This window comes from Elephas maximus, chromosome 4 (genome assembly GCF_024166365.1).
Source record: "Elephas maximus indicus isolate mEleMax1 chromosome 4, mEleMax1 primary haplotype, whole genome shotgun sequence".
NCBI lineage: Eukaryota > Metazoa > Chordata > Mammalia > Proboscidea > Elephantidae > Elephas > Elephas maximus.
This window is the reverse complement of record NC_064822.1, coordinates 172,326,009-172,348,367: the sequence shown is the minus strand read 5'-3', so window position 1 is coordinate 172,348,367 and position 22,359 is coordinate 172,326,009. Positions and strand designations below refer to the sequence as shown.

Here is a 22,359-nt window from a genome sequence, read left to right as displayed (position 1 = left end):
CCTGCCTCATTAACATAACCGCCTTTAATTCTGCTTCGTTAACATTATAGAGGTAGAATTTACCACACATAGGAAAGTCACATCAGAAAACAAAATGGTGGAAAGCCACACAATACTGGGAATCATGGCTTAGCCAAGTTGACACACATTTTTTTTTAGTATATTTCTTTTTTTTAAATTTGTGTTGTGCTTTAAGTGAAAGTTAAAAATATGGTACCCTTCATGAATTTGCGTGTCATCCTTGTGCAGGGGCCATGATGATCTTCTCTGTATGGTTCCAATTTTAGTATATGTGCTGCCGAAGCGAGCACTTAACACATATTTTTGGGGAACACAATTCAATCCATAACAATGGCTAAGATAAAAAAAAAAAATAACAAACTTTGACAAAGATATGGAGAAATTGGAACACTTATTCATTGCTGGTGTGAAAAACAGTGTGGCAGTTCCTCAAAAAACTAAAAATAGAATTACCATAGGACCCAGTAATTCCACTCCTAGGTATATACCCAAAAGACTTGAAAGCAGAGACTCAAAAAGAGACTTATACACCAATGTTTATTACAGCACTATTCACAATAGCCAAAAGGTGGAAACAACATAAATGCTCATGAAGATAAGTGGATAAAAAAAATGTGGTACATACATACCATGTAATACTACTCAGACAGTAGGAGAAAGGAAGTCTTAATATATGGATGGAGCTTGAAGACATTATGCTGAGTGAAATAAGCCAATCACAAAAGGACAAATATTGTATGACCTCTCTTATATAAAAAGACAAGAAAAGGCAAATGTACAGAGACCAAAGTTTATATTAATGGTTACAAGGATTCTGAGGGAAGGGGAAATGGGAAGTTAAAGGTGATGGAAAAATCACACTGATTAAGGGTAGGGTTGCACAGCCAATTATTGCAATTGTTAATAATAAGTCGTAGACTTCTAAAAAGCTTTATTGGCAAAAGTTGTGTGTTGGATATTTTTATAACAATGACAAAAAAAGAGTAACTTCTGAGGCTGCTTACGTACAACTAAACACCTTATGGGATTAGATTCCTTGGTTTGGAGGATTAGGGTTAGGGTTTCATGAGACATCCCAGTTAATTGGCCTAATAACATGTTTAGTGCATCTGTTATATCTCCTAGTTTGTTTCATAGTGCCTAGGGCCTTAAAACCTTGCAAGTAGCCGTTCAAGGCACAACAGTTGGTTTCTACTCACCTGGAGCAACAGAGGAAGGAGAGTCAGGAACAGGAAGAGGACATGGACTGTGTGGCTTATTGTCTCCATGAACAGCTGCTCCTTTGCAATGTGACCATAAGAACCAGATGGTGCCCCACTACCAATACTGAATATTTTGATCAAAGATTCCATGGAAGAACCCTGATCAAAAAGGGGAAAATAGAGAATATAATTTAAAATTCTCATGAACTCCAGACTTTGAGGATCCATGGAGGGTAGATGAACCCCTGAAATTATTGTCCTGAGATAATCTTTAAATCTTAAACCAGATATAACCCCTGAAATCATCTTAAAACTGAGTAATAGTTTAGCTTAATTAGTTAAAAAAAAAAAAAAAGGCCTGTCTTGAGCATTATGCTCTTTTAAGAACTATCTATATGAGATCAAATTGACAACAGAAATACAAAAGATTAGGTAAGGAGCCTTAGGGTGCAGTGAGTTTATGTTAATGAGGAAGGAACAACTCAGAAAAGGAGGGTGAGAATGGTTGCACAACTCGAAGAATGTAATCAATGTCACTAAATTGTACATGTTGAATTGGTATATGTTTTGCTATGCGTATATTCTCAACAACAACAACAAAATAAATAAAATTTAGGAAAAAAAAGTTTTCATCAATGGTTCTGTCCTAGTTTCCAGCAGTAGTTGTTTCGGATTCTGTATGTGTCAGATTTTCTAGTTCTTTCAGCTGAATGACCATTTGTTGGATCATTTGATGGGTTAGCAGTTGCTCAACAGCATTTATGACTTTGGAGATTAAACATCTGAACTGCAACACAGACAAATACTAAAAGAAGTATTTTGATCAGAGTTGGTGGTCTACTTCTCAGCCAGGAGCCAAGAGTACCCAGATTAAACCAAGAGAAGAGATCCCCTCCCCAACCTGAAGAGTTCACAGAACTAGGTATGTAGTCACTAGCCAAATTACCTAATTTTCTGATTTCTTACATTTCCTGCCCATTTGTTTTTGGTAATATTAACGATCTAAGAGATGCCTACAGTGGTGTGTTACGTTCTTTCCCTAAAACAGCACACGATTGTCCTCAAGAGACCAACATTCTATCTAAATCAGCTCTGTTCTGAACCACCTGTCCAATTTCATGATCCTCTTAAGTGAGAAGTTCTGTAGCCTTAGCGGTATTGTCTAAATCATCTGTATACTTTCAACCGTAGCATGTAGCATTCACCCAACTTTTAGGAGCTCTTGTAAAGTATGAAATGAAGAGGTCTAAGGAGAGAAGAAAGAAATCCAGAATTCCCCTGGAGTAGTTACACATCTACTGACCTCTTTTTCCTAGGGGACAATTGATAGGCCAAAAGGGACCCTGAGTATGTCAGAGAAGTCATTATCCAGTTTTCAGGTAGTAGTTTCGTAGAATTTTGTGCCAAGAACAAATACCAGTCATTGGGGGCTACCCAGTGATCTGTTTTTGGCCAAAATATTCAGTTGAAATTGCTAAATGATAATGTACTGTTTTGGTGCTACAGCCAAGAATAGTTTGGCTCCAGGCAGTGAATTTTGTGGTATCAAGATCATTGCTGTTGCTGTTGTTGTTCTTAGGTGCCATCCAGTCAGCTTCCGACTCCTAGCAACCCTATGTACAACAGAAAAAATACTGCCAGGTCCTACGCCAACCTCAGAATTGTTGCTACGCTTGAGCCATTTGCGTAGCCACTGTGTCAATCCATATTATTGAGAGTCGTCTTCTTTTTCGCTGACCCCCTAATTTACAAGCATGATGTCTTCTCCAGGGACTACCCCCTCCTGATAACATGTCCAAAGTATGTGATACGAAATCTTGCCATCCCTGCTTCTAAGGAGCATTTTGGCTGTACTTCTTCCAAGGCAGATTTGTTCATTCTTCATATGCAGTTCATGGTACATTCAATATTCTTCACCAATATCATAATTCAAAGGTGTCAATTCTTCTCCAGTCTTTCTTACTCAGTGTACAGCTTTCTCATGCATATCAGGTGACTGAAAATATCATGGCTTGGGTCAGGCTTATCTTAATCTTTAAAATGACATTTTTGCTTTGAAACACTTTAATAAGGTCTTTTGCCATAGATTTGCCCAATGCAGTATGTCATTTGAGTTCTTGAGTGCTGCTTCCATGGGTGTTGATGTGGATCCAACAAAACAAAATTCTTGACAACTTCAATATTTTCTCCATTTATAATGATGGTGCTTATTGGTCCAATTGTGAGGATTTTTGTTTCTTTGTGTTACGGTGTAATCCATACTGAAGGCTGTAGTCTGATCTTCATCAGTAAGTGCTTCAAGTCCTCTTCACTTTCAGCAAGCAAGGTTGTGTCATCTGCATAATGCAGGTTGTTAATAAGTCTTCCTCCAATCCTGATGCCCTGTCCTTTTTCACATAGTCCAGCTTCTTGGATTATCTGCTCAGCATACAGATTGAATAAGTATGGTGAAAGGATACAACCTTGATGCACACCTTTCCTGATTTTAAACCATGCAGTATCCCCTTATTCTCTCTGAATGACCAGCTCTTGGACTATATAAAGGTTCCTCATGAGCACAATTAAGTGTCCTGGAATTTCCATTCTTCATAATGTTATCCATAATATGTTATGATCCACATAGTCAAATGCCTTTGCATAGTCAATAAAACACAGGTAAACATCTTTCTGGTATTCTCTGCTTTCCGTCTGACATCAGCGATGATATCCCTCGTTCCACATTCTCTTCTGAATTTGGCTTGAATTTCTGGAAGTTCCCTGTCTATGTAATGCTGCAACGGCTTTTGAATAATCTTCAGCAAAAGTTTACTTGTGTGTGATATTAATAATACTTTTCAATAATTTCAGCATTCTGCTGGATCACCTGTCTTCGAAAGGGGCACAAACGTAGATCTCTTCCGGTCAGTTGGCCGGGTGGCTGTCTTCCAAATTTCTTGGCATAGATGAGTGAACACTTTCAGCACTCCAGCACAACAACCATTTCTTGAAACATCTCAGTTGGTATTCTGTCAGTTCCTGGAGCCTTGTTTTTCGCCAGTGCTTTCAGTGCAGCTTGAACTTCTTTCTTCAGTTCCATTGGTCCTTGATCCTATGCTACCTCCTGAAATGGCTGAACACCAACCAATTGTTTTTGATATAGTGATTCTGTGTATTCCTTCCATCTTCTTTGATGCTTCCTGTGTCGTTTAACATTTTTCCTGTAGAATACTTCAATTTTGCATTTTGAGGCTTCGATCTTTTCTTCAGTTCTGTCAGCTTGATAAATGCTGAGTGTGTCCTTCCCTTTTGGTTTTCCAACTCTAGGTCTTTGCACATTTCATTACAATACTTTGTCTTCTCAAGACCCCCTCTGAAATCTTTCCAGCTCTTTTATGTCATTGTCTTAGTCATCTAGTGCTGCTATAACAGAAATACCACAAGTTTAACAAAGAGAAATTTATTCTCTCAGTCTCGTAGGTTACAAGTCTAAATTCAGGGCGTCAGCTCCAGAGGAAGCCTTTCTCTCTCTGTCAGCTCTGAAGGAAGGTCCTTGTCCTCAATCTTCGCCTGGTCAAGGAGCTTCTCAGGCACAGGGACCCTGTGTCCAAAGGACGCACTCTGCTCCTGGTACTGCTTTCTTGGTGGTATGAGGTCCTCAACTCTCTCCATGCTTCCCTTTCCTTTTATCTCTTGAGAGATGAAAGGTGATGCAGGCCACACCCCAGGGAAGAGTAAGGGTGATGTTACGATCCCACCCTAATCCTCTCAACATAAAATTACAACCACAAAATGGAGTACAACCACACAATACTGGGAATCATGGCCTAACCAAGTTGATATACACATTTTTGGGGGGACATAATTCAATCAATGACAGTCATCATTTCTTCCATTAGCTTCAGCTACTCCAACAGCAAGTTTCAGAGTCTTTTCTGACATTCATTTTGGTCTTTTCTTTCTTTACTGTCTTTCCAATGACCTCTTGCTTTCTTCATGTATGATGTTCTTGATGCCATTCCACAACTGGCCTGGTCTTAGGTCATTAGTGTTCAATGAGTCAAATCTATTCTTGAGATGGTCTCTAAAACCAGGTAGAATAAAATCAAGATCATTAGGTAGGCTTAAAAAAGAAAAAGTAATATTTTTTGTCTGTAAGATCTGTGAAAGCAGTTAGTCTCCAAATATGCCTCACCTGTCCCCAGCCCCCTTCCAAGTTCTATTTTGGTGAAAGTCTGGCTACAAAGACTAGCTCCCACAAAAGGTTCTCAGGTACTTGCCTACAGATAGTATTTCACTATAGGCACTGTAGGCAAGTACCTCCTTTCATAAGTACAGGGTGATGGGGGTTTTAGATTTCTGGTTGCCTGGCCTGTTGTAGTGTTTGCCCTCTAAAAAAATCACCCAATAGTTGAGTCCAGTACCCATAAAAAGGAACTGGATCCAAAGGGAGCTGGGTGGCTCTCAAAGGAAAATGTGTACAAATCTAGTCAGTTTGGTTGTATAGTCAGTTGGTGAGTAAATTTTAACTAGGTATTGAACTCATACCAAGGAGTGACTAAGGATGCAAAAAGCGATATTAGAAATAGAAAATTTGTAAGTAAGGTAGTCAAAGAAAGAAGCCTAAATCAACAAGAAGATAGAAGACAGGTGAAACAGAGAACAAAAATGCAGATTAAAGAGTGACAATCTGTGGTCTTTCTTCTTCTGTGGATCTTTGGGGGAAGTGATCCATATCTAAAGACTTTCTGCTTCAAGCAGGCTCCTAAGAACCCTCAGCTTGAGGTCTCCAATAAAGATGGTCTTTCAGTGATTCAAGGGTAGTTTATGTCTCTTTAGTCCAGGGACACACATTCAAGGACCAACCCCTTAAGAGTCTGACTACTCTTCTAGTTGTTATTAGTACCTGATAGTTAACAGTACTTGATAAGAGCCTTTTTAATCTGGGTTCTGAGACAGTCCTTTGTTGATGACAAAAACTCTGACTGAGGCTTAAGGGAGGCCTCAGAGTGAAACTGTATCTGTAGATGACAGACTTAAAATGGTTGTGGTTGAGTTACTGATAATTTCTAAAAATGAAAGAGCTCATGAAATTTTATTAAAATAATTCAACTGGCAAGGAAATTTGGTTATTTCCATAGCAGGCAAAACAAACACAAAAGGCAATCTAATGTGTTTATGGACAAAAACACAAAATGTCTATAATTATCAGGCATGTTTGCATAGACAATGAGCATTACATCTGCTTTGTAAGTGCCTGACCCAAGCTATGGTACTTTCCATTACCTCATATGCATGTGAAAGCTGGACAATGAAAAAGGAAGGCCAAAGAAGAATTGACACATTCGAATAATGGTGTTGGTGAAGAATATCGACTATATCGTGGACTATCAGAACGATCAAATCCTTGGAGGAAGTACAGCCAGAATGCTCCTTAGAAGCAGGGATGGCAAGACTTCATCTCATGTACTTTGGACATCTCATCAAGAGGGACCAATCACTGAAGAAAGACATCATGCTTAGGAAAATAGAGGGTCAGTGAAAAAGAGAGAGACTCTCAGTGAAATGGATTGACACAGTGGCTGAAATAATGGGCTCAAACTTAGCAACGATTGTGAGGATGTTTTGCATTAGGGCGCTATGAGTCAGAACCAACTCGAGGGCACATAAGCACAACAGAAAACATAATTTTTACAGAGGAAAATGTCTTGAGAGATAACATAATTATCCAGATACATGATGTACATAACACTCTAAGAACATACCAAGATAAAATAAGAATATACCAATATACCAAGAATGTCAAATAAAGAGATTCAGTGAGTTGGGAGCAGGTCCTAAAAATCTGTATTTTAATAAAATTCCATACGTAACTTTGAAGTACATTCCAAATTGAAAAACACTGACCTGGATGATGCTAGATTCAAACTAAAGAAGATTGTCACCAAGTAAAAATGTTAAATGATAACTGAAATGATGACTGGTAACTGTAATGTTGTTACCTGACATGATGCGAAGCACCACTAGAACTCCGATAGCTAGAAACACTTCATGGACCACAAGGACACTGACAAATCTCTAAGAACTCCCTACACAGAATACAATTTCTGAAATATTTAAACATTTACCTTGACAAATTTATCCTAGAGAAGGTTGAACATATCTTTCCAATTTGGCAACTCTTCCCATGAAACACTTCAATAGTGATATCAAACAATACTACTTCTTCCTGGCACCTCTTTGTAAGGCAATATAACAAGTTTTTGTGATTTTCCAGGGACTGTTTCTTTCCCTTAGCAAAAACACATTGCTTTATATACAAACTTCTACCTCTCTGTCAAGAGACTTTGGGATTCTGGAAAATCCCCAAAAAGATTTTGAGGTACAAAAGATATCCCGAAAGTTATTTTACTTCATTTTATATGTAGAATTCAATCTTAGGAAGAAAAAAGTGATCTAATGTTGTCAAGAGATTTGAATATTTAAGATAGGTTGTGGGTGCCTGAGAAATAATATTTGGTTACTCATTTGAAAAGTGACAATAAAACATTTAAAAATTAATACAGAAAGTAACATAATTAACAAGAACCTAAGTGAAGAAGCTTTGTTTTCTTAAATAACCGAGAACATAATAAAGCCAAAACTATACACAGAAAATTATTCTGGCAAGACATACAACTTTCTGTATCTAGGCAGATTACACATTACAAAAAAACCTTATATTGTTTATTTACAATAAACAGTAAACCAAGGAAACAAGACCATCAAAATTGAGCAACCTTTGCTAAAATTTTAACATATTTCATAGATTTTTAGACTAATTTTATAACATCTTTATTGAGATACGATTCATATCATACAATTCACTCATTTCAAATGTATAATTCAATGAGGTTTAGTATATTCGGAGTTGTACAAACATCACCACTACAAATTTTAGAATATTTTCATCATTCCCCCCAAAAAACTTCCTATACCCATTAGCAGTCACTTCCCTTCTCCCTTCCCTAAGTTCTCCCCTAGCCCTAGGCAACCAGTAATCTAATAATGTATGTCCCTATAGATTTTCCCATTCTGGACATTTCATATAAATGAAATCATACAATACGCAGTATTTCGTGATTGGTTTCTTTCAGTAGGCATAATGTTTTTAAGATTCATCCATGTTATACCATGTATTGGTGCTTCGTTCCTTTTTATGGCTGAATAATATCCCATTGTATGAATATACTACATTTTATTATCCATTCATTAGTTGACAGACATTTGGGTTGCTTCCACTTTGGGCTGTTACGAATAACGCTGCTATGAAAATTCATGTATGTTTTTGTGTGGGCATACGTTTTCAACTCTCTTGAGTGTTTAACCTAGACATGCAATTGCTGAATCAAATGGGAACTTGGTGTTTAACCTCTTAAGAAACTGCTGAACCGTTTTCCAAAGCAATGTACCATTTTAGATTTCCACCAGCAGTATATGAGGGTTCCACCTTCTCTATATCCTCAGCAACACTTAAAATTATCTGTCTTCTTTATTATCTGTCATCCTAGTGTTTGCCAGCCCTGGGGGTGCAGTGATTATGAGCTTGAGCGCTAACCAAAAGGTTGACAGTTTGAATCTACCAGCCGCTCCTTGGAAGTCCTGTGGGATAGTTACACTCTGCCCTATAGGGTTGCTAGGAGTCAGAATCGACTCTAGGACAGTGGGTTTGCTTTTTTTAGTGGTTGCAAAGTGATATCTCATTGTGGTTTTGATTTGCATTGCCCTGATGGCTACTGATGTTAAGTACCTTTTCATGTGCTCATTGGCCACTTTCAAATCTTCTCTGGTTCATTTTTTGCACATTCTATAATCCATGTGTTGCCGTGATGCTGAAAGCTATGCCGCGGGTGTTCAGATACCAGCAGGGTCACCCATGGCGGACACGTTTCAACTGAGCTTCCAGACTAAGACAGACTAGGAAGAAGGACCCAGCAGTCTACTTCTGAAAAGAATTAGCTGGTGAAAATCTTATGAATAGCAGTGGAACACTGTCTCATCCAGTGCTGGAAGATGACCCCCTCAGGTTGGAAGGCACTCAAAAGACAACTGGGGAAGAGCTGCCCCCTCAAAATAGAGTCAATTTTAATGACATGGATGGAATCAAGCTTTCCGGACCTTCGTTTGCTGGCACAACTCAAAATGAGAAGAAACAGCTGCAAATATTCATTAGTAAGCGGAACATGAAATGTACAAAGTATGAATCCAGGAAAATTCGAAACTGTCAAAAATGAAATGGAACACATAAACATCGATGCCCTAGGCATTAGTGAGCTGAAATGGACTGGGATTGGCCATTTTAAATCAGACAATCATATGGTCTACTATTCTGGGAATGACAAATTGAAGAGGAATGGCATTGCTTTCATCCTCAAAAAAAACATTTCAAGGTCTATCCTGAAGTACAATGCTGTCAGTGATAGGATAATATCCATATGCCTACAAGGAAGACCAGTTAATACGACTATCATTCAAATTTATGCACCAACCACTAAAGCCAAAGATGAAAAAATTGAAGACTTTTACCAACATCTGCAGTCTGAAATTGATCAAACATGCGATCAGGATGCATTGATAATTACTGGTGATTGGAATGTGAAAGCTGGAAACAGAAGGATCAGTAGTTGGAAAGTATGGCCTTGGTGACAGAAACAATTTGGAAATTCAATGACAGAATTTTGCAAGACCTATGACTTCATTGCAAATACCTTTTTGCAATAACGTAAATGGCAACTATACACGTGGACCTCGCCAGATGGAATACACAGGAATAAAATCAACTACATCTGTGGAAAGAGATAATGGAAAAGCTCAGTATTATCAGTCAGAAAAAGACCAGGAGCTGACTGTGGAACAGACCATCAATTGCACATATGCAAGTTCAAGTCGAAACTGAAGGAAATTAGAATAAGTCCACAAGAGCCAAAGTATGGCCTTGAGTATGTCCCACCTGAATTTAGAGACACCTCGGAATAGATTTAACATGTTGAACACTAATGAACAATGACCAGACAGGTTGTGGAATGACATCAAGGACATCATACATGAAGAAAGCAAGGGATGATTGAAAAGACAAGAAAGAAAGAAAAGACAAAAATGGATGTCAGAAGAGGCTCTGAAACTTACTCTTGAACATCGAGTAGTTAAAGCAAAAGGAAGAAATGATGAAGTAAAAGAGCTGAACAGAAGATTTCAAAGAGAGGCTCCAGAAGACGAAGTGAAGTATTATAATGACTTGTGCAAACACCTGAAGATAGAAAACCAAAAGGGAAGAACAGACTCAACATTTCTCAAGGTGAAAGAACTGAAGGAAAAATTCAAGCCTGAGTTGCAATAGCAAAGGATTCTACGGGGAAAATACAAAAGGACGCAGAAAGCATCAAAAGAAGATGGAAGGAATACACAGTCACTATACCAAAAAGAATTGGTTGACATTTAACCAGTTCAGCAGGTAGCATATGATGAGGAACTGATGGTACTGAAGAAAGTAGTCCAATCTTCACTGAAGGGAATGTTGAAAAATAAGGCTCCAGAATTGATGGAATGCCAATTGAGATGTTTCAACAAACAGATACAGCGCTGGAAGTGCTCACTTGTCTATGCCAAGAAATTTGGAAGACAGCTACCTGGCCAACTGACCGGAGGAGATCCATATTTAAGCCTATTCCCAAGAAAGGTGATCCAATCAAATGCAGAAATTATTGAACAGTATCATTAATATCACATGCAAGTAAAATTTTGCTGATGATCATTCAAAAGTGGCTGCAGCAGTACATTGACAGAAAGCTGCCAGAAATTCAGGCAGGATTCAGAAGAGGACATGGAACGAGGGATATTATCGCTGATGTTAGATGGATCCTGGCTGAAAGCAGAGAATACCAGAAAGATGTTTACCCATGTTTTATTGACTATGCAAAGGCATCTGACTGTGTGGATCATAACAAATTGTGGATAACATTGCGAAGAATGGCAATTCCAAGATACTTAATTGTACTTATGAGGAACCTGTACATAGATCAAGAGGCAGTCATTCTCATTCTAACAGAACAAGGGGATACTGCGTGGTTTAAAATCAGGAAAGGTGTGGGTCAGAGTTGTATCCTTTCACCATACCTAATCAATCTGTATGCTGAACAAATAATCCGAGAAGCTGGATGATATGAAGAAGAATGGGGCATCGGGATTGGAGGAAGACTCATTAACAACCTTTGATATGCAGATGACACAACCTCGTTTCCTGAAAGCGGGGAGGACTTGAAGCACTTATTGATGAAGATGCAGACCACAGCTTTCAGTATGGATTACACCTCAACATAAAGAAAACAAAAATCCTCAGAACTGGACCAATAAGCAACATCATGGCAAATGAAGGAACGACTGAAGTTGTCAAGGATTTCATTTTACTTGGATCCACAATCAACACACATGAAAGCAGCAGTCAAGAAATCAAAAGACACATTGCATTGGGCAAATTTGCTGCAAAGGACATCTCTAAAGGGTTGAAAGGCAAAGATGTCACCTTGAAGACTGAGGTGTGCCTGACCCAAGCCATGGTGTTTTCAATCATCTCATATGCATGTGAAATCTGGACGATGAATAAAGAAGACTGAAGAAGAATTGACGCCTTTGAATTGTGGTATTGGCAAAGTATATTGAATATACCATGGACTGTGTCTTAGTCATCTAGTACTGTTATAACAGAAATACCACATGTGGATAGTTTTAACAAAGAGAAGTTTATTTTCTCACAGTAAAGTAGGCTAAACGTCCAAATTCAGGGTGTCAGCTCCATGGGAAGGTTTTCTCTCTCTGTCAGCTCTGGGGGAAGGTCTTTCTCATCAATCTTCCCCTGGACTAGAAGCTTCTCTGCCCAGGAACCCCAAGTCTAAAAGACGTGCTCTGCTTCTTGTGCTTCTTTGTTGGTGGTATGAAGTCCCCAACTCTCTGCTTGCTTCCCTTTCATCTCTTGAGAGATAAAAGGTGGTATAGGCCACACCCCAAGGAAACTCCGTTTACCTTGGATCAAGGAGGTGACCTGAGTAAGGGTGGTGTTAAAATCCCACCCTAATCCTCTTAATGTAAAATTACAATAACAAAATGGAGGACAACCACACAATACTGGGAATCATGGCCTAACCAAGTTGATACACACATTTTTGGGGGGACATAATTCAATCTATGACAGACTGCCAAAAGAAAGAACAAATCTGTCTTGGAAGAAGTACAACCAGAATGCTCCCTGGAAGCAAGGATGGCAAGAGTATGTCTCATATACTTTGGACACGTTGTCAGGAGGGTCCAGTCCCTGGAGAAGGATGCTTGATAAAGTGAAGGGTGAGCAAAAAAGAGGAAGACTCTCAATGACATGGATTGACACAGTGGCTGCAACAAAGGGCTCAAGCATGACAAGGATTGTGAGGATGACACAAGACGCAGCAGTGTTTCATTCTGTTCTGCATAAGGTTGCTATGAGTTGGAACCCACTCAACGGCACCTAAGAACAACAAGGATTAGAACTTCTAAGTATATTTTGTGGGTGGGACACAATTCAGTCCATAATACCATCCAATGAATATTCATTAATTATATCCAATTTAATATCAGTCTTAAAGATCTTGGAAATTAATCTTCTAGTTGACATACAGGCAGGCTAGAACAAGCAACCCCGCAGCATCTGGCTATGTCCAAACTGTTTCCGGGAACAATTGGGAAAAAAAAGCTCCATAAAAGGCTGTCAGAGTTTCAGATTACCTAAGATACACTTCCCTAAAATTGTTTTTCAGAAGCAGCCAGATGGAACCAGTTCTAGAGACATGCGCAGAACATCCACCTGCAACGGTTATATGACCTTCCACCAGAGGCAGTAAGGAGATGCCGCACAGTTGGGAATCGAACTCGGGGGAACAAGCGGCTGCGCAGGCACGACACCCCATGATAAGTGCTGCCAACCTTCCCAGAAGCCTTTTTCACGGGCTCCATTTTACCGGCAGTGTGCCCGTGCAGATAAGAAACTAACGAGTCATGTAGGACCGCTTATACCAAAAAAGAAATTACCTGAAATCCTAGCTGCTGATTCGTTATTATCCTACTTCCGTATCTTGGCGAACAATAAAAGCTGGAGGCAAAGACTTGTGGGAGGGAGTAGCCTGCGAGAGTGCTATACGCTAGGCTGCTGCCCCACTGCGCAGTGGTTTCATTTTCTAATAAAGCCTTTGCTTTAAAAAGTCAGCCAAGTCTCCACAAATAATTCTTCTCTCATGGGCAAGAGAAAGACTCACTTTTTGAGGTCCATGGGTCCCAGACTGTAACAGTACTATAAAACATAATTACTGTTGAAATACAATTTTCAGAATGCATCAATTTGGTTTAACACAAATCCACATTTTTCACCTTAGACATTTAAGTAATGCTACTTTATTTCATTAGTGAAACTGTATAAATTTAAGAACATATCTAAGTAGAATAAAGATGTAAGCATGTATTATACTTAACCAAAAACCCGTTGCCGTCGAGTTGATTTTGACTCATAGTGACCCTATAGGACAGAGTAGAACTGCCCATAGGGTTTCCAAGGCACAGCCGGTGGATTCAAACTGCCAAGCTCTTAACCACTGTGCCACCAGAGCGCCATATTATATTTAACCCTGATAAATTAGAGAATAGCAGTTTTTTTTTATTGAACCAAAAATAATAAACTATCCTCAATTGCAAAATTTTACCTAAAGTATGTGAATGTGGACTCAAAACATTTAAGTTTCTATAGATACTTTTTTTTAACATATCAAAAGTCTTAGTTCAATTTCTTTAATGTCTGCATTTTGTTGTAATATTCACTTTATATAAGCACTTCTTTATGTCTATAAGCCAATGAGAAGAGTTCCTTTAACATTTAGAGAAACTTCTTGAGCGTTCCCTCTGAGTACCTCATCGATCATTTTATTTTTTACATATTTTCTGTTTTCTTAGACAAGACAGCGATTCTTTTTTCGGTGTTCTTTCTGTTTACAGTATCTACAGCTATGTGATCAAGAAACTTCCTCCTTGGGGGGTTTAGTGCTCGAAGTCACAGGATCTAAGTTGTTTTATCGATAAGGCCATAAATTTATTCTGTTTTCTACTTTGTTTTCATTCTAAGGTGTTTTCAAAATGTTCAGCAAGGTGCTGGAATTCTGGCAAAGGGATTTTCTTCCATCCTAATCCATGTTTATGTGTTAAATTTCTGGCTTAGCAACATTTACAAAAAGTGAGGAGAGAGCTGGGGCCACATCTGCTTCCAGATTTATTCCCGAATACTGTCTGTATTCATTTCCTAGGGCTGCCATAAGAAATTACCAGAATCTATGTGACTTAAAACAACAGGAATTTATGGTCTCACAGTTCTGGAAGCTGGAAGTCTGAATTCAGGTTGTCAGCTTTCTCTGAAAGCTCTAGGGGAAGATCCTTTCTTGTCTCTTCCAGCCTCTGGTAGCTCCAGGCATTCCTTGGCTTGTAGCAGCATCTTTCTAATCTCTGCCTCCATCTTCACGTGGCCATCTGCCCTCTGTGATGTCTGTGTCTCTTCTCTTTTTAAACGGACACCATCAAGTCAGATTAGGATCCACCCTATTCCAGCATACTTCATGTTAACTAATTACATCTGCAAAGACTTTATTTCCAAATAAGGTCACATTCAGAGGAACTATCTTTTGGGGGGACACAAATCAAGCCATGATACTCTCTGAAGTATAAAGAGCCTATCCCTGAAGTCTCCAATGACCTTATCTTTCCTTTGCTTGCAGGACCGAATTAGAGTCTATTTTCACAGGGAGACTTGGGGGATGTCTCAAAAGACTTTTCCAGCCTTTACAGCTTTTCTAAACCCCTCTGACTTCCTGTGAAATTTGCGGTCCTTTAAATCATCCTGAGGACTTTCCATTCTGCTTTGCTCATTCAATCCTTAGCATCAGAGGTTCCCACCAACACACGAACTAATTGGTGTAGATCAGGAGCCCTGCATTACACATTCATAAAATTATTCTAAATTCCCCTGAAAATTTCTCCTTATCCTGTCTGGGCTTTGGAAAGTCTTTGAGAATGGTTTTCAACTAGAGTGAGACTAGGCTCAGAGAATATACACTTGCAATTTGTACATTTCTTTACATGTAAATTTTCTTCAAGAGAAAAATAAAACATATGCCGTTATTAAAAAAAAAATGAGACTAGGACTTAAAATCAACAGAAAGGGGTTCTTGTCTGTTCTGAGGAAAGCTTAACTTTAAGAAACAATCGAGCTTAAAGAGATTCTAGTCGTCAAGCAGGGAAGAGGAGCAAATCAGAGGCAGAGACAGAGGCAGAAGGGAATGGAAGAGTATAAGATGCAGGAAGAAGAGTGGGATAAAGGCTATCCTAGATTCAAATTACTTTGGACATATTGTCAGGAGGGATCAGTCCCTGGAGAAGGACATCATGCTTGGTAAAGTAGATGGTCAGTGGAAAAGAGGAAGAACCTCAATGAGATGGAGTGACACAGTGGCTGCAACAATGGGCTCAAGCCTAACAATGATTGTGAGCATGGCACAGGATCGGGCAGTGTTTTGTTCTGTGGTACGTACGGTCGCTATGAGTTGGAACCATCTCGATGGCACCTAACAACAAAAAACAACAGATTCAAATTACTAATGAAGACAGAAGAATAGTCCAAAGTCATGTTAATGTAGACAGAAAGGTGTGACTTTGGTTCTCGTGACGTTTCCAGTTCTCTCATTAAATTAATGAGTTCAATAAAGTCTTTGAAATGTGTCTATTTTATACCTGCATGCAAGTCATAAATTTACCTTTTTTGAAAATTATCTTTAACAGTAAATACTAACTGTACTTGGAATTCTCAATGTTATTTTCTACGAAGCTTATAGAAATAAGTGACAACAAATCACTTCCCCACTTTGCCCGTACAGTCCCAACAGATGTTCACATATGGGGGGTGTTCTTACTCTTATAAACCTCCCAATTGGTTGGGCATTAAAAACTTTATATTGTTCCACATTCCACGTCCTTTTCAACTTCCAAACCAACTGTTACACCCTTAGTCTGTCATGCCCTCTGTGGCAGGGGTTCTGAACCTTTTTCATACCACGGTTCCCTTGGACAGTCTGATAAGGCCTACTGATCCCTTCTCAAAATAATCCTTTTAAATACTTGAAAGAAAATGTATAGGATTCCAAAGAAAACCAATTAGATGGAAATAGTTATCAAAAATATTTGATAAAAGCAAATTTGCAATATAGTAATATGTGTGCTTCTTCATTAACAAGTTAAGTAGCAAACTCTAGTAGCAGATCTGACAACTACAGTGATTTCAAAGTGCTGATGGGCATGAAATCCTTTATGTAAGTACAAACACTCTAATATGATATGATATAAAATTTTATATCCTGTGATTCAGGTTGGTGTCAAAGTCTTGCTAGTTTTTGCTAATACTGCTATGGATTGTTGCCTATACTCTTAAATAACCAAAAAAACCCACTGCCATCGAGTCAATTCTGACTCATAACAACCCTATAGGACAGAGGAGAACTGCCCCATAGGGTTTCCAGGGAGTGCCTGAGGAATTCCAACTGCTGACCTTTCGGTTAGCAGCCGCAGGTCTTAACACTACGCCAGCAGGGTTTACACTCTTAAATAAAGAACACACTAAATTTCAGTGAGAGGTGAGCGATAATATATAATTTTTCCCATCCAAGTTCCTGGACTTTCTGAATTCTACCCATAAACTCTTAGGGGTCCACGATCCCCAAGCTAAAAACATCTACTCTATAGTCAGAGACGTTAATGGGAAATTTCAGCAAAAAAAAATTTTAATTACTTGAATTTTCAAAAAACCAAACCCATTGCCATCAAGTTAATTCTGACACATAGCGACCCTATAGAACTGAGTAGAACTGCCTCATAGGGTTTGCAAGGAGCACCTGGTGGATTCGAACTGCCAACTATGGTTAGTGCCACCAGGACTCCAATTGAATATTAGTCAATTTAAAAGCATATTTCAGAGTAATGCATACAATATGATCTCACTGCTGTAAACAATGAAATCAAAATGTGTTATCTGTTTATGTGAGCCAAGGAAAGGTGTGGATAGATACGTACCAACCGGTCACCAGGCTGGACAGGCAGAAGTGGGAGAGGACAATTTATATTTTATTATAGTTCAATATTGTTTAACACTTTGCAAGCGTATTCCCTTGTAGTTTAAAAAATACATAATTTTTTTTTAAGAAAGTCTATTTAAAACCCTCAATGAGATAGATTGGCACAGTGACTGCAACAATGACCTCAAGCATAACAAAGATTGTGAGGATGGTACAGGACCAGGTATTATTTCATTCTGTTGTATATAGGATCCCTATGAGTAGGAACTGACTCTACTACACCTAATAACAACAACATTTACCACACAAATCCAGAATATCAATTTACAATTAAAATGATTATGCTTTGTGGCTAGGTTAGCTTTGGCATCATAAGAGAAAGCTTCCAGAAGTCTAGCCTAGAAGAGCCATTGCCCCCCACCAGCCCTAGCCCCATGCCCCATGTCAAAGTCAGATTTAACAAAGCTGCCTGACACCTCAACAACTGGGGTTCTCAGCAAGACTCTGACTGGTATTTCCCAGCCCTGCCTTTCCATCAGCAGTTCCTGAACTTTGTTAACTGTGTCATAATCATTCCAAAAGCAGCAGTCTGCTTTTCCCAGCAAAGAGAATAGTGCAAAAACCTAGAGATTTGCCCAAGAATTTCAAAAAGCCAAGAATCTACTGTGTGGTACCATTGAAACTCTGGGTGGTCCCTCCTTGCCATCCAACTCCTGGCTTTCTGGCCCTAAGTACTCTTGACTGAAGATATCTTGAAGATCACCAGAAACAGTCTTGCAGATCATGCATGAAGTCTTATCTTTTCCTGGTAATGCTTTTATTTCAGAGGTCACCCATTCACAGCGCCCTGGAGGTTCACCGCATTAACGAGTCCCTTGCTGAATTTACAGTAGCAGCTCTCAGCCCACACATTAGTGCCACTTAGACAGAGATCAGATTTCCTTCCTAAGCCAAAACTTCAATAGCTTACAGATCAGAGAGCTGAATTTTCTTTCTGACTTACACTTTGGAAAGTGGGGGGTCTCATGGTGCAGAAAATAAAAACCAAACGCCAACACAATCCCATTTTTTAAAATTTCCCTAAGCTTGTTTGCAAAATCATTTCTATTTGCCCTCTGAAGAAATGGGAGCTCTTTGTTCTAGGTTAAACAAGGAATGCTTCTTAGGGAGAGTTGTAAAATTTGCAACGAAACTATCACTTACCAGCTGAGTAAGCTTACAGGTCCATTTCTTTGAACATCAGTTTCTTCTTCTATAAAATGGGAACAAAAGCACATGATCTGGCTACCTCCCAGGATTGTTGTAAAGACCAAATGAAATAATAATGTATGTGAACGTGCTGTTGTTTAGACTGAGATAAACTGTTTTGTTAAGTGACCATTTTAATAAGTTTTGGGAATCACGTTAGGTTAATAATGGCTGTACATGAGCCCAAAACACCTAACCACCTAATAAGAGTAGTACGTGATTATTTAAATCAGATTAGCACAGAGGTAATAAAGGTGGATGGACACAATTATTGAGGGGGAAGCACTTGCTAGACTGGTCTTGCTACCAGCAATCTGGACTAGCACAGCAGCTGAACCTGATGTTCCTCCCCAAGGTGGAAAAGTTTGGGTAAAAACAAATGACAAATAGAAGGAAGGAGAACCAATAGCTGAAGGTAAAGGACTGAATGCAGTGGGGGAAACCTAACATTATGCTGATACCTTGAGAGAGACTCAGAGCAAGGGAATAATCTTCTCTCAGTTGAATTTTGTCAGAGGCCAGAAAAGGTGAAGATGAGGTGACTTTTGGAGAACACGACTGGATCAGGTGGAAACCCGCAGCTGACCCGAATGGCTGATACTTGAGTAAACTCACCCTTTGGACTCTTTGCCCTATTGAAGGACTAATTGTTAACGACTGTTTTGGACTGGCAAAATGATTGGGAGGGGGAAGTTATCCTCCAAATATGAAAGAACCATGGCTAGAAAAGCCAGGGGGTGGCCTGCGGTGGATTAATTACTTTTGTGTGTGGCCTTTCTAGCCTTGGTCTTGTAACTCCCACCCAGGTGATTGTGTGATAGGGTAATTGTGGCCCACCAAGGGTATTAGTCAGTTTTGCCTTAAAAGAGAGCCAATTCCAGAGCAAAGAGGAGGGGCCCACCACCACCAAGGAAGGAGAGGCCAGCAGGAGAGACCCCGCAGCAGGAGACTGTGTGGTGGGCTTCCTGGCCCACAAAGAGAGAAAAGTCGAGTGCCTTTGGGCAGAGACTGAGGGGCCAGCGAAAGGCTTGCCTGTGAGTATGGCTGGGGAGAGGCTATCCTGAGGGAAGAACTGTATTCTGAGTGCTCTTGAGTCTGAATTGTAACTGCTACTTCCCTAATAAACCCCATAGCTGTGAGTATGGTCTGTGAGTTCTGCGTGGTCATTGCAATGAATTATTGAACCCAGAAGACAGTGCTGTGGGAGGGACAGTTGGTGTCAGAATTGGTAGAAATGGCTGAGAGAGCGGGCTTGTCTGGCCTCCACCTCATGGGAGTCAGCCTGTGCTGTTGATCTTGGTTCTCCTTCCCTCTTCTGGGGTTGGAGGAGGTCAGACACTGCCTCCAAGCCATTTTTGCAATTACATAGTTGGAGAAATGAACCCAGTCAGCTTCCTTTTCCAGAGAGTGAGTGGGTGGAAATGGAGAGGAAAATGGCCCTGAAGAATGTAATTGGGCCCTTGTTAATGGTAATTCCAAAGCTTCCCCTGGGTCTTTGTGAAGCTCAGGGATGGGCTCTTTCTTACTCCCAGTAAACTGGAGGGAGCGTGATTCAAAAGCAAGTCAAGGGAGGTAGACAGGAACTCCACCATGAGAGCTGCTTTACACTCGTAAGGGTTTCAACTATACTATTGTTCAGAACTCACACTGGTACTTGGAAGGGGTGTTGGGATGGGGGGAGGAGTCATGGTGGGTTTTCCAACATTTACTAGCTGGACAATTAGAAGAATGAAAGAGGCAAGGCTACAACTCATACAAGTGTGTAGACTTCCAGCAATACCTCACTTGGATGCCCATGATCGTGACCATGGACTTTTTCATGGAAATTAGAGTATCAAGGCTTAGCCAGCCCTACCACATTCCATCCTTCCAAAAAAAAAAAAAAAAAAAAACCAAACCAGTTGACCAGTTGCTATTGAGTTGACTGTAACTCACGGTGACCCCATACGTGTCACAGTAGAACATAGGGTTTTCAATGGCTGCTTTTAATGTGATCTAATGGAAGTAAATCACCAGGCCTTTCTTCCCAGGCACCTCTGGGTAGACTCAAATCTCCAACTTTTGGTAAACAGCCAAGCACACTAACCATTTGCACCACCCAGGGTCTCTTTCTTCCCAGGCTAAAAACACACTGCTAAAGGGCAACTCTACCACATGTCTGTCAGTTTGTCATACTGTGGGAGCTTGTTGTTGCTGCGATGCTGGAAGCTCTGCCACCGGTATTCAAATACCGGCGGGATCACGCATGGCAGACAGGTTTCAGCTGAGCTTCCAGACTAAGACAGACTAGAAAGAAGGAATGTGGTGGTCTACTTCCCAAAAAAATCAGCCAGTGAAAATCTTATGAATAGCAGCAGAACATTGTCTAATATAGTGCTGGAAGATGAGCCCCTCAGGTTGGAAGGCACTCAAAATACTACTGGGGAAGAGCTGCCTCCTCAAAGTAGAGTTGATATCATGCTTGGTAAAGTAGAGGGTCAGCGAAAAAGAGGAAGACCCTCAATGAGATGAATTGACACAGTGGTTGCAACAATGGGCTCAAGCATAACAACGATTGTGAGGATGGTGCAGGACTGGGCAGTGTTTCGTTCTGTGGTGCATAGGGTCGCTATGAGTCGGAACCGACTCGACAGCACCTAACAACAACAATGAAGGGCAACTGTGGACTGGCCTCTGCAGCAATGCTCAGGGCAGTCTGTCTCAATTACTCCGGCTTAGGAACCACTCACTGCAGAGGAGGGGTAGATCCTGTGAGCAGGAAGGGGTTTTCTGAAAGTTGGACACAGAACACACAATAAAGGAAGAATGGACTCATGAAGATGCCTTGATCTGGGACAAAGGACTGATGTTAGGGAAAGGGGATTCCCACAACAGGCCCACATAATGTGAAAAGTTTTAACTCCCTAGGTATTTTTCCCTAGGATGGGAGATATTAATAATTAACACACAACTTTAAAACATCTTCCTTTTAGTTACTCTAATCCTTCCAATGAATGGTCAGGTTTTGCAGAATAAAGAGGAGGGCAGGGACAGGATGCATGGCTTGCCCCTCTCAGCCTCTCTGCTGCCAGTGGCAAGACCAATGCAACATTCTAGCAAAGGCTCTGGGTCCTGTTGCTCCAGGCAGGGACCCACATGGGAGTAAATGGCTCTCATAGCAAGGCCAGGAATACTGGGTGTTAGCTGACAACTCCAGGTAAGAGACAGCCTACCCGCACCCCCAATTTCCACTCCATCTTCTTTCTCAAAAACTCCTGAATGAGATAAACTTTAAGGGAAAGGGAAAACTAGGGCTTGGTTTACAAACTATTTGGAAAACCTTTAGGAACTTCTGAGACCATATGTGGCTTTAACACTGTTTGGTCTAATAAATGGCTCAGTTGGATGCGATAAGCAAACATAAGCAATGGTCTGGGTTCATCTCATCCATTGGAGATCCTGTTGTCTTTTTCTTTATAACATTACTGATGGCTATCCACCTTCTATTTATTCCCACCTCTATACCCCCCTCCCCAGTTAAGGCTTCGTCAACCCACACCTGAACTATTGCAATATTCTCCTAATGAACTGCCTTCAGCCTCTCCCTATCCCAATCCATCCTACATCTCAATTCCAGAATTCCTTAAAGTGTCACTCTACACACGCCCATCCAGCCACCCCACCCCACCCCCCACACACAGAGGCACACATGAACACATGCATTAGGGTAATCAACTTGTCCGTGTTTGTCTGGGACTTTCTTGGTTTTA

General features: G+C 40.1%; 1 non-coding gene across 1 annotated transcript; it reads right to left on the bottom strand.

Moving 5' to 3' along the window:
• Positions 1-204: 204 nt before the first annotated feature.
• Positions 205-311, bottom strand: LOC126076618 (U6 spliceosomal RNA). The gene has a single exon (XR_007517546.1). It is a non-coding gene; the product is annotated as a U6 spliceosomal RNA (small nuclear RNA).
• Positions 312-22,359: the final 22,048 nt, after the last annotated feature.